Genomic DNA, 16,700 nt, shown 5'->3' with positions numbered 1-16,700 from the left:
ATTTATTTAAAATATTTTATTTATTTATTCATGAGACACACAGAGAGAGAGGCAGAGACACAGGCAGAGGGAGAAGGAGGCTCCCTGCGGAGAGCCTGATGCGGGACTCGATCCCGGGTCTCCAGGATCACGCCCTGAGCCAAAGGCAGAGGCTCAACCACTGAGCCACCGAAGCATCCTTACACACCCCGATTTGACCCTCCCCCTAGAATTGGAGATTCAGGAATTTCGTTTTTTTTCCTTTTATAAATAATGCACTGATAAGCATCCCATATGTGCATTTGAGCATACATGCATGCTTATACATGCATTTTTATTTATTGGGTCAGATGCACAGGCACGGAACTTCGGAGTCGACGGGTATGAGCACTTCAGAGCGTCTGGCGTACAGAGACACACTCCCCAGAAGAGTGATTCTAATTCTCAAAGCCTCGCACATAAGATGTCAGCGTGTTTGCACTCCAGGGATGGGAGTAAAGGCTCCAGGCTGAGGATGGGGACGGTGGACCCCTCATACAGCCATGAAGAGACAGTCCCTGCTCCAGGCCATCTGGGTCACTCCAGGGGTGGATGTGCCTTAGGCTCAGGGTTGGCTCTGGCCTCTACTGCTTGCTGGGAACGGCCCCCGAGTGAGTGTGTCCTTCGGTACACATTTCCTGAGCACTTGCTGCTAGCAGCACGGAGGCCCTGCCGTAGACTCAGGGAATGTGCAAGAGATTTTACAGTTAACCACCCAGCTGTCCTGTTGGAGGTGCCACTGTATCCCCATTTCCCAGATGGGTCAGCAGAGGTCGAGGCTACGGCGCCCCTTGGTGGTGGAGTCAGGGTCGAGGGCCAGTCTGGCCGTGCGGCCGGCGCTTCCCACTCTGCTCACAGCCGCCCCGACTCCGGGGTCAGACTCCGGAGTAAAGATCACCGTCCCCAGGGAGACTCGGACGACAGGGAAGCAAATCAGGGGCCACTTCACTCAGCCACTCCGCTGACAAATACGTACGAGGGGTGTGTTCATCAGGGGCCACAGCGCCAGCCTCTGGATACAGGTGAGCGAGGCAGGTGGGGGCCCCGCTCTCACAGGGTCACACTCCAGTCGGGGCAGGAGAGCAGGGAGGAAGGAGAGGCCAGAGGGAGGCAGGCAGGGGCGGAGGAAGGGAGCACATCTGGTGGGAATACAACCAGCAGGATCGACACGGTGGGGGGTGGGGGGCTACCTTCAGGCAGCTCTGCGCTTGGCCGGCCCGGATCGTGGCAGCCTCCGCGGAGCACCTGCTTGCCTTGACAGGAGCGGCCTCTCTGGGCTCGCTCACAGTCACAGGAGCCTGGCATTTCATCACGACACAGCTCTGTCCTTTATAGGTGGGGGCCTGCCAGCTGTCAACCTGGGGGATGTAGCGACAGCAGGGCCGCTGGGGACCTCGGACAGGCCAGGGCTGCTGCTTACGGGGACGTGTTCACCGTGGGAGCACACAGCCAGCGCTGCGTTAATCTACGTGTCCCTTCTCCCCCGTCCATTATGGTTTAGCCGTCTATTAAATTAATAGGTTGACTTCAATTAACAACTCAGTGCCTATTAATAGCTACCACGACAAACCCAAATGAGAATAACAACTGATATGCACTCTATGAAAAATACTATTAAGAGTTTAAGGAAGAGAGCTGTGAGCTCCTCTTGGCCCCAAGCTGGTGACACAGGAGCGGAGGGTCACAGCTGCTTCAGGCACAGGCAGCCTAAGGGGGGGTGAGGGGCTGGTGGGGCGGCGGGGCCTCTGGGTCCAGCGGCTTCCCATGAAACCCATCCCTGCTTTAGGTCTCCTCTCCACTGGAGCCCTCCCTCCTGTGTGACCTCAATACCAGGTCCTCGCTTCGTGGGCACCCGTCCAAGACACAGCTCCTGTCTGCTTCCCCTGGAGGTGGGACCGGTCTTCTTCTTCTTCCCTTTTTTAAGACTTTATTTATTTATTCATGACAGAGAGAGAGGCAGAGACATAGGCAGAGGGAGATGCAGGCTCCCCGATGCGGGACTCGATCCCAGGACCCCGGGATCATGCCCTGAGCTGAGCTGAAGGCAGACGCTCAACCACTGAGCCACCCAGGCGTCCCCCTGTGTTAGTTCCTTATGGTGGCCTTAACGAGTCACCATGAACTTAGTAGCCTAAAATGACACACATTTATTCCCTTCCAGGCCCAGGGGTGGGAAGTCTGACACAGGTCTCACCAGGCTACCAGCAAGGTGTTCACTGAGCTCCCGCCTCTGCCAGCTTCCAGAGCCACCCCCCTTGGCCCGTGATCCCCTTTCTCAGTCTCCCAAGCCTGCAGTGCAGCATCTTGCAACCTCTTTCTTCCCTCTTATAAGGACCCTGGTGATTATACTGGGTTCCCTTGGATAATCCAGGATGATCTCTGATCTCAAGATCTCTCTCTCTCTCTCTTTTTTTTAAGATTTATTTATTTATTTATTTATTTATTTATTTATTTATTTATTTATTTGCGAGAGGGAGAGAGGAGAGCACATGGGGGAGGAGCAGAGGGAGAGGTAGACAGAAACTCAAGAAGATTCCCCGCTGGACTTGGAGCCTGACTCGGGGCTCGATCCCATGACCTGAGCTGAAACCAAGAGCCAGATGCTTAACCTACTGGGTTCCCCGGGTGCCCCTGACCTCAAGATCCTTAACCTTAATCATTCCTGCAAAGTCTCTTTGCCCCACAAGGTGACCTATCCAGAGGCTCACCTCACTAGAGGTCGGTCTACCGCTACACAGGGAAGACTTTTGAAGGCAACCACGTGGCCTCCTTGTCTAAAGCTCCCTCAGCTCCACTGTTAACAGAAAAAAGGTGACAAACAAGATTCTGTGGAATTAATGAACTGAAGTCAGCAGAAGGGCTCCCCACCGGCTGTCTCCCTAAACCCAGTCCAGAGACCCCTGTGGGGGGACAGTGCATTCTCCACAGGGTGAGCCCCTTCTCTGCCCTGCACCTGTCATGACAGCTCAGCGCTGCCAGAGACCACGGCTGGTAGCTGATGGATGCTCAGAGGGTGGAGACAAGGGTAGGTTCTGGTGCTAGAAAGACTCGGGGGGTGAATCTTGCTTCATCCCATCTAGTAGAGCCAGAATGGGTTCTTTAACTCGTTTGTAAGTAATGGAGATAATTCATTATCTTCAGTGGAACCAGCAGGATTCTTGCAAGGAGGGAATAAAGTCATAGATGATAAAATGTGGCCCAAGATAGTCACTCAGTAATTCCTCATATTCTTTCCTTTTATCATTTTTGTAGAAATTCAAAACCAGGAACACCGCATGCATCTCCTATCCAACTGCTTAAGCTGAAGGGAGGGATGGGGAACCTGGTGTTGCCAGTCATGAGCTTTTATGCGATCAGTTAATCAGACACTCTTTGCAGGTGCAACAGACAGGCCCCTCCGTCCCCAACTTATGCTTAGGCTGAGAGATGCTCCAAGTCTGGCCAGCAACTGTCACTCGATCCAGCTGTCTTAGGTGTTCGGTTCTTTTGATGTTTTTTCCTTTTGTAAAACAGATTCTACACTCAAAGGGCTGGAACAGATACAAAAACAAGTTTAAACGGCAAAATCCGTGAATAGAAAACAACAAACAAAACGGTCAGCCTCAATCGCGTTATTGGGAAGCTGGAAACAGCTGACCAGGAGGATTTATGGAGTGAGGGATGGTGACTGCAGTCACCCCAGAAGCAGGTGGCGAGAAAAGCACCTGGAAGGTCCCTTGGAGATGCCTCTTGGATGACAACTGGGCTTTTCTCACACCAGTGGGCAGGTGTGGTCACTGGCCCCCCGGGAGGGAATCCTTGGATGAGGGTTCAGGTCAGAGCAGATTTGAGGGTGAAGAAATCTAACTTCACACTCCGGAAGGACCATCCCCGCAGAAGACAGAGGCCCAGGGAAGCAGAATTGGAACCCAAGCATCTCTCCGCGGAGTCACACTCGCCATCAGGGTGCCACAGGACAGGGCAGGGGTGGGAGGAGGGGGAGCTCATTTCCCCATCACAAGAGGCGGTCACGTCCCAGTCAGAAAAAAACCCGTGGGCTTGTTGGAGAGGGGACACCAGGACAGGTCAACGTTCAAGGTCCCTGTTCTCAATGAAGGCTGTGTGCTTCCTGACAGTAACTTGCAGGAGGCCAGGAGCCTTCCCGGTTTCCCGCAGCATCTCCAGTGCCCAGAACACAGCAGGTGCTCAGAAAACATTGGATGAATGAACAAAATCCTGGACCATCGGCCAAGAATCCTGCGGGCACCTAGAGCCAGCACTTCCTGGCTGGGAGATCCAGGCCCATTTCTTAACTTAACCTGTCCAAGCTCAGGTTTCGCACAGAAGCATAGTGGAAATGCCAAACAGTGCTTCACAGATGGGGCCTGGCAGCAGGTGGAGAACGGTTTCTGCGGTGGTGGCATGGGGGCTGGGGGCACGTCACCGAATATACTCGGACAGCATCCCTGACATTAAAAGGGTCTGCAGGGACGCCCGGGTGGCTCAGTGGTTGAGCATCTGCCTTCGGCTCAGGGCGTGATCCTGGGGTTTCGGGATCGAGTCCCACGTCGGGCTCCCTGTATGGAGCCTGCTTCTCCTTCTGCCTGTGTCTCTGCCTCTCTCTCTGTGTCTCTCATGAATAAATAAAATCTTTTTTTTTTAAAGCATGCCTACAAAATACTGTACATTAGACATGGATCCACACACATGAAGTCAAGGATCATAAATGTATGAGCCCCATTCACCATAGCAGCTGCCTCTGAGGAAAAGGCTTGGGGGCAAAGGAGACTAGTTTTGTCTATATAATATTTTATGCTAAGAAAAGATGAGCAAACAGGATAAAATATTACAAAGAGTCTCCTCTGCTCACTGGGCACATGGGTGTCTGCTACTTTTCGGTATTTTTCAACTTATAACACGAAGAGCAATGCTTTGAGCGCTGGAGCAGGTCACAAACGGGATGGGTGACCATCACCACTGCGGACCTGGCGGCTCTCAGGCCAGCACGGTGCCCTGCCCCCGGGTCCCTGTCCCTCTGGGCTGGAGTCCCTGTGTGGCTCGTGGTGGCCGGGCACGGTGTGGAGGGGCTCCAGGGAGTGCGGCTGTGTGGACCCCAGGGCACCATCCGCAGGGGTTCCCAGAGTCCCCTCCCCACCCCTGCCCTGCAGAGCTGCTCTAGTCCCCATCTGTTCCTGCCGAGAGAAGGGGGAGGTTAGATAAATCTCCCCTAAGCTGGGCCTCTCCAGAGGAAAGAACAGAAAATGCTTTCACAGGGAAATCTTCAAAGCTTGGTAACCAGAGGTGGCCCTGGAGGACTTTCCTGAATAATGCCCACACTTCAGAGGAGGGGACATGTGAGACAATGGGCATTTGTTGCTGGAGGCTCTGTGAAGTGGGCTTGCTGGCCACCAGACCCTCCTCCTGTAGAAGGCCATCCTCGGGGCCCCTGGGGCATCCCAGCCACGAGGAAAGGATCTGATGCTCCTGGGCTGTGGATTTCAAGGCGAAACTCATAAGAGGGTAGAAACATCTATATGGTCCCCACCCCCAGTGGGTGGTGGCACTCTGGTGCTGCTCAGGGCTGGGACCCCTGGCCCTGCTTCTCTCTCTGAGCCTCGCTTCCCCGGGGAGCAGCTCAGCTGAGTGATGGCTAAGGCCAAGCCCAGTGCTCGGAAGCCCTTGCCAAACGCTGAGAAAGCCGGAGTCAGGTCTAGATGGTTCTAAAGGGAGAGATGGGTGGCAAGGGCCAGGAGACAGGCCGTTAGATAAAATCCTCACCCAGTTCAATCTGAATTTCAGGGAAACAACGGCAAGATCATTTTTTAGCATAAGCATGTCCCAAATAGTTGATTGGACACACTTAAAGCAAAAAAAAAAATCATACAGAAAGATGATCAGACATTCAGATTTAACTGGGCCTCCTGTGTTTTTATTTGCTGCATCTGGCAACTCTGTGTGCGGTCAGTCTGAGAAAGAGCTGCAACCTCGGAGTTTGTGCAAGGGGCCATGCCCTCAGTTTTGTCTCTCAGGGGCATGCCATCTGCAGGCTCCCTGGGTGACCCAGGTCACTGGAAAATTTCAGGATACCTCCAGCCAGCCTGCTAACATCATAAAGACAGTTTCGCCCCTTACTACTTCTCGCAGGGTCTCCGTGGTCCAAATATAAAGGCTGGATAGATTGGGAGCGCCGTCCATCCATTTGTTAGTCATTCAACAAATGGTGAGAGCCCTCTTTGCACCTGGAGGAGCTGGACCGGCATCAGGGATGCCCAAGGGGAGCCCTGGAGGGCCTGACATTTAAAAGGAATACGGACTAATACACAGTCGTAAAATGGTATTTCACGCACTTTAACACGGATAAGAACAGAGCAACAGATCTCCCAGCGTGACTCCGGGCAGGTTGCAGTTAATTCCTCAGAACTGAAGAATCAAGCCTGAGCCTGAGCCCTGGCTCTGTGCCTTTTGGGCTGTGTGACACGAGCAAGTATCTGACCCTCTCTGGGCCTCCGTTTCCTATCTGTTCAAGGAGGATGGGAACCACCCTGTGGGGGTGCTGTGGGGGTGAGTACCGTGTCCTGGCTCTAAGGACTCAACACCTGGGGTCCCTAATTTTAAGTATCGTGGCAGCTGGAGGGAGAGTCGGGGTGAGGGAGGGTTCCAAATCGCGACTGTGGGTGCGGTCACGGTCTCTACGCATTTGTGAGAACTTACGGAGCTGTATGAATGCCCAGGAGAGGGTACCTCCCAGGATGCACATTAGAAAGGAAATCACAGCACATCTCGGAAGGCCGCTGCTGCTCTGAGCCATGCTCTCCACCCCTGGGAGGGGTGGGGGTGAGGTGGGGAGACTCTGGCTTTCCCCCTGCACGGGACCCCACCTGCAGAGCCGGGCTAGTGAGGCTGGACCCCAGCCCACGTCGGGCCCTGAAGCCTGCTCTTTCCACAGCCCCCAGATTTTCCTGTATGGTCAAGACAGGTAGGGAAACTGAGGCACGAGGTCTACTGCAGAGTTCCTGTGACATCACCACAGGCCGGCTGACACTGACCTGAGGACATACTAAGCACCCTGCGCCTTCTGCCTCCTTGTGGCTGTTCACACCCTTCCCTGACCCAGAAGCCCGTCCTAGACCTGTACATACCCAAATCCTACTCAACTTTCCAGGCCGGGCTGCTATTTCTGGAACCCTCCCTCGAAGTTTCAACTTCCTTTGGTTCTCAAAGCCTTTTATTTGTGGCTTTCCTGCCATCTCCCCAATGCCAGAGCACTGCGTCCTGCATCCATAAGATACGGTGTGTGTTCACGTGCACACACGCTTGCACGTGTGTGCCTTACATGTGGTCTTAGGTTCATAAATGCCTTGGAGAGTTTCTTACTCTCTCCGCAACCCCTGGATTGCCCAGGCTTTTCATGCAGAGTCACTTTAGGAGAGAAGGAGGGAGGGAGGGAAGAAATTTGAATCTAAGGGCTGGCATCTAGCTCCTGCTGCCTTGGTTAGCACATAACATGGATAAGAAAACACTTCTAATCAAGGGAAGTGATAGTCATGTGAAAGGTCTTCAGAACGGGAGCCACTGCCTGTCACCTGTCCCCTGGAGCTGGTCTCCCGATGGACATTTGGGGCTCTTATTTCCTTAGATTTGGAACACAGCTCCCCAAGGTTGAGTGGAGCCACCTCCCAGGGCTGGCTACAGGGCTGGGTCAACAGGCTCCCCCGCAGACCCCACCAGGCAGGGCTTGGGCTGCGGCCAGTTGCTCAGAGGCTGGAGATCCCCACTGGGCAGTGTGGGGAAGGCTTAAAAGGAGTGATTGCAGTGGATGATGGTGATCAAGACACTGGAGTCTATACCGCCAGGTCCAGGAGAAGGCTGAAGGGGGCAGGGGTTTGTTGGGGGCACCTCATAGTGTGAGGAAGTTCCTTTATGATGCAGGCATGGATGCCATATGGCCACTTCTTTTGCAAAGAAGCAAAAGACCTCACAAAACAGACTGCACACCCAACAGATATGCAAATACGTGTTCACCAAAACACTTGGACACACATGTCCATATAGCATTATTCAGGATAGCCCCAAACCGGAAACAAGCCAGTTGCCCACCAACAGTAGAATGGATATGTGACTGGGGCGTATTCACACAGTGGAATTCTACAGTGAGAATCATGAGCCACAAGCATGTACCATGGCATGGATACATCTCACAAACACAATGATGACCCCAAAACCCCAGAGGCAAATAAGAACATGCTACGAGATTCCATTTATTTCAGCGGTCCTCAACTGGGAGTAATTCTGCACCCCCAGGAGACATTTTGATTGTTACAGCTGAGGAGTAGGATGTGCTACTGGCTCGTCGTGGGTGGAGGCCGGGGATGCAGCTGAACATCCTATGATGCACAGGACAGCCCCTGACAACACAGAATGATCCAGTCCCAACATCAATAGCGTGTAGATTGCAAAATTCCGATTTTTATAAAGGTCAAAACCAGGCAAAATTAATATCTGGCGTCGGATTCAGCCTATAGTTGCTGCTGGGAAGAGGGACAGGGGGGTTTCAGGGTAGAAGGCGGCTGTATTCTCATCCGAGCGCTGGTTACAGGCGCTCACTTGGAAAACACACATCAAGCTCTACGCTGTCCCGTGTGTCTGTCCTACTTCAAAAGTTGTCCTTTAAGAAGATGGAGGGAAGAGTCAGGCCTGCACAGGAATCTTGAATTTGATTTCTTTTTTTTTTTTTAAGATTTTATTTTTTATTTTATTTTATTTTTTAAGATTTTATTTTAATTATTTATTCATGAGGGACACACAGAGAGAGGCTGGGCCCCAACCCGAGGGGAGCTCGATGCGGGACGCGATCCCAGGACCCTGGGATCACGACCTGAGCCAAAGGCAGACACCGAGCCACCCAGTGCCTCTTGAATTTGATTTTAATGACTTTTGAGATCGAACCTCTATTCAGACCTTCCACACCTTTTGGGACGTTGCTCCCTGTTCCCGGCACATCAGGCAATGCTCAGAATGAGCTCCCTGTCTGCAAACTGCAGACAAAGAGTATCCCCCTGTGGCCATCATTCACCCACACGTGTTGAGCCACCCACAGAGACCCTGCAGGCCCCAAGAATGGAGAGATTAAGGTGACCCAGGGGCATCCTGAGGGCAGACGTCACAGTAGGATGTGGGGCGGCCAGCTTTGTCCCCACTGCACCTTTGATTTGGATCTCCAGAATGGCACCGCTGGGGCGCTGTCATCCATGCCTTCAGCGAAATGGATGCAGAATCTGCCTCCAGGAAGAGGTAAGCCCTCAGCTGGCAAAAAGAAGGAACTGGAAGGTGTGTGTGAACATGTGAGCCTCATGGGCTCCTGACCAAGCTGGGGCTTACAGGTGGCATTTAGGCCAATCCTCCTGTCTCAGCACAGAAGTCAACTCCCATCCCAAGAGCCAGGCTGTTGGGCTTGCAGTCTTAAGTGGAAGCAGGACTCCCATCTCACTCTCCAGTGAGATTTCTCCCTGGAACCTGGGAAGGTGCTGCAAGATATGCTAATGAGCGCAGGTTTGACGACACCTCCTTGATGAGGAGTTTGTGCCAAGGGCACCCACCCTATCAACTTCCAGGTTGTAAAAACAAAGGTCCGCGTGGCACGTGCTGGAAATAAGGACCCCCCCAAATAAAGGGAGCGTTTCCCTGTAAAATGGTAACATTTACACCCTCTACGACGTAAGGGAGGCAGCGCTTCACGGAGGCCAGCTCAACATTCCCAGTGAAGGATGAAGCCTTCATGTCAGTCATCAGCCTCTGAGCCCCAGGCCTTCGAGGACAGTGGAGGAGGCTGAAACCTTCAAAAGCCTCCCCACCTGCCCAGGCCCGTTGCCTCAGGACACCACGTTGTCTCTCTCATGTCACCTTGTCACCTTGCTTCTTGCTCACCCCATACCCACCCTGGTTAGAGAAAGTACCTCTCAGGGAGGTAGTATTTCCCCATCTTACAGATGGTAAAACCACGGCTTCGATAGATTCGACTCCCCCGAAGTTCCAGAGCCTGACTTCCAAGTGCCTGGCTGCTACAGGGTTCCAGGCAACACTCCAGGATGATTATTCTGGAAATGAATAGTCTGAGCATTAGGGGGTTCATAGCAATGTTACAGGATGATTCTTAGGGAAACGAACAGTATCTCCTATATCCCCGCGCTCAGAGGCTGGAACATAGAAGGTGTAAAGGTGGCAAGGGGCCGCGGACGGAAGCCTCCTACAGAGGCCCGCTGTGCAGGCTTTGCGGAGGAACGTGCCTGTGTCCTGCCCACCCTCTCCCCGAGCCGTGCTGACCAGCTGGGGCTCCCCACACCATCCACGCGCCACGAGCAAACAGACCCTGCTTTGGTCTCACTCACAAGTGGGAAATCCTTTTCTCTTTCCCATGAGGGTATCAGCAAAGAGCTCAGCCTCCTTCTGCAGATGTTGAAACTGCACACCTGAGTCCACGCTGGCCCCGACCCCCGGGCATCCTGCTTATGATCACTCCAACGGGCATCTCGCCCAAACCCCAAGCCCCGAGAGCCTTCTTATGAAGCCACCGGCCCCAAGCTACTTTGGGACGCTGTCCTGCAGAGAACTGGCCTCCCACTTGGCTATGTTGTTGAAAGAGCACAAGGCAAAAGTCACTTCTGCCCTTACATCAGATTCACCACACACAGCCAGCCGCCCACCTGGCGGTGTCTTTCTCCCCGTGGGCGGGAGGTAACGGCAATACTGCGGGGACTTGCCACTAGTGTTGGCTGCTGCTAACACGCTGATGAGTTCTTACTGAAAAACAGCATATGGAATAAAAATAATAAAAATAAAAGCTAACATTTATGGAGAGCCTGCTCTACACGGGGTGCGTGGTGGGCCCTTGAAGGACCCAGTGGCATTTTATCAGGAGGTGGGTACCACTCCCATGCCTGTTGACAGGTGACGAAATGAAGGCTCACGTGAAGGGTGATGCTGAGGCATCAGCCCACGATCCTCTCTGTGGCCACAATGAGTGGACTGGGCACCGTGCCGGACGAGGAGAGGCACTTCCTTCTCTTGTTGGGTGTCTAAAATGGCCAGAAAGGCCAGAGTCACACCCGTGACACTCACAAATGTGACAGGGCACAGTGACATCAGGACCAGTGCTGAGTGCACACACACAGCTTCTGGAGCCATGCCTGTGTTTAGGTGGAGCACCGAGCCACTGTGGCATCAGTCTCCTTCAGCACCCAGTGGTGGCAATGGGTCAGATCCCATACCCTCGTGGACCACACGGCCCAACACGCCACCTCCTCCTGTACCGGATGTGCCGGTGTTTCCATGCGGCCACCTCGCTGCTGTCCCCCAGTGGACTGTCCCTCCACTGCCTGCAGGTCCTCCCTCTGTGCCCGTGTCCTCCCCTATTGAGCCGGCTGGTGGCAATAAGCAGGACTCTCAAAGAAGGGCTGCTCTGGGTGCTCTGTTACTTCATGGGGTCACCTCAGTCTCACACCAGCCCAGCAGGAGGTGGGTGGCTAGGTGCTCAGAGGGGTGCAGTCATTTCCCCGAGCTTGCACAGTTACAAGTAACTGACCAGGAACCTAAGTCCAGGGGCACTTAGTGGTTGAGCGTCTGCCTTTGGCCCAGGGCGTGATCCTGGAGACCCGGGATCGAGTCCCCTGCAGGGAGCCTGCTTCTCCCTCTGCCTGTGTCTCTGCCGCTCTCTCTGTGTCTCTCATGGATAAATAAATAAAATCTTTACAAAGAAAAAAGGAATCAAAATCCACCTCTGCCAACTGCTTACCCTTATTGTCCACTCTAGGCTGAATTAAGCCTTTCTCCACTGGGGTCCCGTGCTAATTTGTTCCCACAACTGATGAACCATGTATTACACTGCCTTATATCTATTACAGTACATCGTATTTATTACATTATTGTATTAGATTATATCACATTAGGTGATGTTCTGTTTTATTATGTTATAGTTAGCGGGGAGCTAACACATTATGTCCTGCTACATTACAGTATATCACGCTTCGCTGTGCACTTTATTACGTGACATCATGTTATGTTACGTCATGTTACAGTTAGTTGTGGACTAATATTAAGTTATTTTGTTGCAGTGGGTAATATTCTGTTAGATTACACTATATTACGGCTAGCTATATACTAAGATTACATTATAGTACATTTGCTAAATTCCATTATATTCCATTGTGTTACAATTAGCTGAGTACTTTACTATCTTTCTTAGGGACTGTGAGCTTCTTTTTTTTTCTGTATAAATTTATTTTTTATTGGTGTTCAATATTCAATATTTGTTTTTATTGGTGTTCAATTTGCCAACATATAGAATAACACCCAGTGCTCATCCCTCAAATGCCCCCCTCAGTGCCTGACACCCAGTCACCCCCACCCCCCACCCACCTCCCCTTCCACCACCCCTGGTTCGTTTCCCAGAGTTCGGAGTCTCTCATGTTCTGTCTCCCTTTCTGATATTTCCCACTCATTTTTTCTCCTTTCCCCTTTATTCCCTTTCACTATTTTTTATATTCCCCAAATGAATGAGACCATGTAATGTTTGTCCTTCTCTGATTGACTTATTTCACTCAGCATAATACCCTCCAGTTCCATCCACGTTGAAGCAAATGGGTATGGTGGGTATTTGTCATTTCTAATGGCTGAGGAATATTCCATCGTATATAGACCACATCTTCTTTATCCATTCATCTTTCGATGGACACCGAGGCTCCTTCCACAGTTTGGCTATTGTGGACATTGCTGCTATAAACATCGGGGTGCAGGTGGGGACTGTGAGCTTCTTAAGAACAAGAACGGAAGTCTGGTTTCCCCTTGAATTCCCAGTGCCTAGCATGTGAACTCGCACAGAGCATTTTATTAAAAACGATTTGCTCAATTAGTTGCTGTGCATTGTGCCACCCGATACCATGTCTGTGTGGTGGACGAGGTGGTTCTACCCGCAACTGAACATGTCGACACCCACGAAAAGCCCAGGGGCCCAGGAAAATAAGGGTATTTCTGGAAAGTCTCAGAGCACTACAGAATGAAGAGGAAAAAGCTAATTCACCACTTTTGAAACCGTTGCCATAGAAACTGAGCACAACGCAGCAGGAAAAAAACAAAAAACAACAAGAAAAAAAACGCTGGCTTGTCAGAACACACATCATCTTTGATTACCAGTAATGGAAGCAGCACTTGCCTTGAGGGACTGAAAGGCCAGCCCGTGGTGGTCCGGGACTCCCAGGACCTTGTCCTCCACCGAGTGTCCGTGGTCCTCAGTGAGAATCAGGGGCCCCTGCTGGGGTTTATGACACTGGCTGAGAACCTCGAGGAGAACCGGCCGCCCTGCCTGCTGCACCTGCCGGCCTCTCGACAGGGCCTGGTTGGTTCAGCCCTGAGAAATTCCTGTCACCATCACTGGGTATAAACAGTAGAGCAAACACAGAACACTGGGGATTTCTAAAGTTTCCCCTTAGAGAAGAGCTGGCAACGGCTGTCATCAACTAGTACCTGTCCTGCCCCCAGTGAATTCACTAACATCTTAGGAATGATTCAACAGAAGCCGAGAGACCAGTCCCCTGTGTGGGCCCACACCCCCTGATCATACCAAATTCCCTTTCACCAAGTGGAGTTTCAAGGCCTTGGGGTGAAGGCTGGGAAATCTGTTTGTTCAACTGTTCCTTCATTCATTGGCTGGACAAGCATCTACCGCATGCCAGGGAGACTGGCCGGAAGCCAGAGGTACAAGGAGAAAAACCACGTGCTGCTTACTTTGGAGGAAGAGAGAGAAAGAAAGGGAAAGAGAGAAGTAGGAGAGGGAGAGTGGGAGGAAGAGAGGGCAGAGAACAGAACTGACAAATGAAATTAATTCAGACACAGCATCGCTCCGTGGCCGTGAGCGTGTACACCGTGGAGTGAAGGGAGGCTGGGGCCACGGCATCCCCAGCGTGCTTACCTCCCTACGTGGACCCTTTGGGATCTTTTTGCTTTTCCTTTTTTTTTTTTTTTTAAAGTAAGGAAAGGCTTCATTTGAATGTATTCTTGCCTTAAGTGGAGGGTGACTATAGCAATAAGGAAAATGTGTGGATCATTTTTTAAAAAGGTTTTATTTATTTATTCATGAGAGACACACAGAGAGAGGCAGAGACACAGGCAGAGAGAGAAGCAGGCTCCATGCAGGGAGCCCGACGTGGGACTTGATCCTGGGACCCCGGGGTCACAACCTGAACCGAAGGCAGATGCTCAACCACTGAGCCACCCAGGTGCCCCTGGATCATTTTTTAATCTCCCTTCCTCTATACCACAAAATCATTTTTGGTAGTCACTGTGGCATGAGACAAATAGCAGCAACAAAAGGCCGGGCACTCTCCACTGGGGGTGTCCATCGGGACCTCCAGGGGAACGTTTTGAAAACACCAGCCTCCTCCCACCGACGGTGTTCCTGATGAATCTGCTGTGCCCCTCCTCCACAGCAGGAGGAAGAGAGAGATCTGACACAAGGGAGGGGATGACTCATGTCCTAGGAAGTTTCCAGAACAGCTTCCTGAAAGGGTGCCCCTTCAGATAGGTCCTTACAGATGGACAGAAAGCCTGTCAGGCAGAGAAAGGGGGTCGTTTGTCTATATTTGTTGATATTGTGAGTTAAGAGCTGGTGAGTAGCACTCTCTCCCCATCTTTTGTTGGCTGCACTGGTTGCTGGCTCAGAAAGCTGGCCACTGTTGATACCAGGCCGCTCAGAGCACGAGTACTATAACGGGTGTTTCTTTTGTTTGTTTTTTTTTAAGATTTATTTATCTATTTGAGAGAGAGAGAGAGAGAGAGAGAGAGAGAGAGAGAGAGAGAATGCACGTTAGTGAGCAAGCAGGGGAAGGGGAGAGAGAATCCCAAGCAGACTCCCTGTTGAGCTCAGAGCCTGGCATGGGGCTCGATTCCAGGATCCTGAGATCATGACCTGAGCCAAAATCAAGAGTCAGATGTTTAATCGACTGAGCCCCCGGGCACCGCTGCACTCACAGGTGTCTCTGCAAACCCAGCCAGGTCAGAAGCCAGAGGAAGACTCTCCTCCCCCATCTGTGTTTGGGAAGCCACATCACAGCCCCTTGCCTCTCCATGGGAAGGAAATCCAGCCCAGTGTGCTATCAAGAAAACAGGGCCAGAGAAGTAAAGGAGGCTGGCACCGTGGGCAGTGCCTGCCACAGAGAAAGGCTGGTCCACAGAGCTGGTTTGAAACACAGAAAAAGCCAAGTGCCAGGAAAGCAAATAAAGACTGGATCATAACACTCATGATTCCCCAAGAGGACCTCACGGTTCTGTTCCTCAGGCCAAAAGGGCTTTTAAAGAAGAGCATGACTCCTCTGCAGCTGGCATTCCGGCTTCTTAACCTGCTCCTGAGGGCAGCCATCCACCATCGGGGGGCTCGGCCAGGGGTAAGGAGAGCAGAGAGCTTGCTCACAGCTTCAGATCAGCAGCTGCTGAGAAACCTCTCTGGCCTCAGCTTCCAAACCTCAAATAGTCATGACATGATGATCCCTACCTCCTCTACCTCCCGGAGATTTTGCAAGGGTCAGAAGAAAAGATGTTTCTATGCAATGAAAGTCACAGTTTTACCATATACTGATACTCATTTCATGATCCAGGAATAAGGAGACCTGAGCTGTCACCTTTGATCCTGAGTGTCCACAGCAGGTACTCAACATAGGCTCCCAGGCTCGTCTGGACTAATTCAAGTCTGTATTATGCTCCACAGGATGCCTGCCTGTTGGAAATAAATTATCTCAGAAACAAGGCCATATTCTTCCCGAGAGGATTCAGAGCTAACGAGGCTCAGGATGCCCCAGAAAGGATGTACTTGACAGCCGAGGAGCAAAGAAAGTACTTCAGTCCTCTGTCGAAAACCCCTGGTCCGGTTTCAGCTGAAAAGTTTGGAAAAGGGATGTGGGCCTGTCCCCTGGATGGTGTGGCAAGGATGCCACTCAGAGGTGGAAAATGCCTCCTTTCCAAGTGATAATGACAGTTTCAGATGATTCATGTAAAGATGCCCATGGGGGGGCTGTAGGGGGGCTGTAATCCCAATGTCTGCTTTTGCAAGAGGCAGGCAAGAAAGAAGAGGCGATAAGCGAGAGGGTAATAGAAAGATCCCCTGGTCCTTGGGCTTGCCTGCCTTCCTTCTTTCCTTCCTTCCTCCTCTCCTTCCCTCCCACCCTCTCTCTCTCCCACCCTTCCTTCCTTCCTGACTGACTGGGAGCAATCAGAGGCTGTGATGCTCATCACATGGTTGAAGTACGCAGAGGGCTGGGGGCTCAGGCCACTGTCTCTGTGGCCATGGACACACTTCTTCACCCCAAGCCCACCTTCTTTATCTGACCCATGGGACAACAGCCCAGTGGCCAGATGGTAGGGCGGGGCGGGGGGTGGGCAGGTTCAGAGACCTACAGCAGATGCTCGATAAGCGCAGTGACTTTCTGAGAAAAGCTGTGAGCAGATAAGAAAGTTGCCTGCAGGGGCTTCTAACCTCAAAACATACTGAAGGCTCAGGGCAGATGGATAGACGGTTTCTCTTCAGGAAGTCTGATGAACTCCTTATTAGGGAGGGATACAGTTACCAGATAGAAAACCGAGCATTAGAACAATCATCCCGTTGAGGAAGGCGCTTGCTCAGCCAGGGGCACGTAGGTGGCTCAGTCTGTCAAGCACCTGCC

The 16,700-nt window shown here is 52.0% G+C and overlaps 1 protein-coding gene across 1 annotated transcript in view; it reads right to left on the bottom strand.

The window, feature by feature from the left end:
- C9H14orf132 (chromosome 9 C14orf132 homolog) overlaps positions 1 to 16,700 on the bottom strand; it is a 47,715-nt gene that overhangs the window by 8,140 nt on the left and 22,875 nt on the right. The window lies entirely within an intron of this gene.

Source organism: Canis lupus, chromosome 9, assembly GCF_048164855.1.
Source record: "Canis lupus baileyi chromosome 9, mCanLup2.hap1, whole genome shotgun sequence".
Taxonomy (NCBI): Eukaryota; Metazoa; Chordata; class Mammalia; order Carnivora; family Canidae; genus Canis; species Canis lupus.
Note: the sequence above shows the minus strand (reverse complement) of the source record. Positions and strands in the feature narration are given on the sequence as shown.